The sequence below is a fragment of the Corvus brachyrhynchos genome, unplaced genomic scaffold, assembly GCF_000691975.1.
Source record: "Corvus brachyrhynchos isolate BGI_N302 unplaced genomic scaffold, ASM69197v1 scaffold280, whole genome shotgun sequence".
Taxonomy (NCBI): Eukaryota; Metazoa; Chordata; class Aves; order Passeriformes; family Corvidae; genus Corvus; species Corvus brachyrhynchos.
Genome location: NW_008236198.1, coordinates 1,041,261 through 1,041,835, shown reverse-complemented (window position 1 = coordinate 1,041,835; position 575 = coordinate 1,041,261). Strand labels below are relative to the sequence as shown.

The 575-nt window shown below is 53.7% G+C and overlaps 1 protein-coding gene across 1 annotated transcript in view; it reads right to left on the bottom strand.

The window, feature by feature from the left end:
• The window catches only part of ANKRD13C (ankyrin repeat domain 13C), a gene marked incomplete at its 5' end in the record, with an annotated part of 19,158 nt that overhangs the window by 15,732 nt on the left and 2,851 nt on the right, over positions 1-575 (bottom strand). The gene's annotated exons all lie outside the window — the stretch shown is intronic.

Here is a 575-nt window from a genome sequence, read left to right as displayed (position 1 = left end):
GCACATGTGGGAGAGGCTGCTACAGAAATGCCAGCACCCTGCAGCATCATGGAATTTTGGATGGAGATGGAAACTCTGCCCTGCTTGCCCAAGAGGGGTTGAAAGGGCTGTTCAATGTGTCCTGCATTTCATCCTTGCAGGACACTGACAGCATCCCAGGCAGCCACATCCCAGCTCATTATACACTAACCCAGCTAAACTCCTGCTTCTATTAATAGCTGCTCCAACATCTGGGAGCCAGCACAGCACTGGGAATCCTGGATGCTGCCAGGCTCTGGTAGGGATGGAAATAACCTTCCTGAGGAGCACGTTTGAGAGGGAGCCACACCATGTGCTCAGGAAATGCAAATGATGTGATCCATGGGAAAATGCTTTCATAGAATCATGGAATCACAGGTTGGAAAATCCCTCCAGGATCACTGAGCCCAAGCTGTTCCAAATGCCCCCCTTGTCCCCAGCCCAGAGCACTGAGTGCCACCTCCAGCCCTTCCTGGGACACCTCCAGGGATGGGCACTCCAAACCTCCCTGGGCAGCCCCTGCCAAGGCCTGAGCACCCTTTCCATGCAGAAATTCC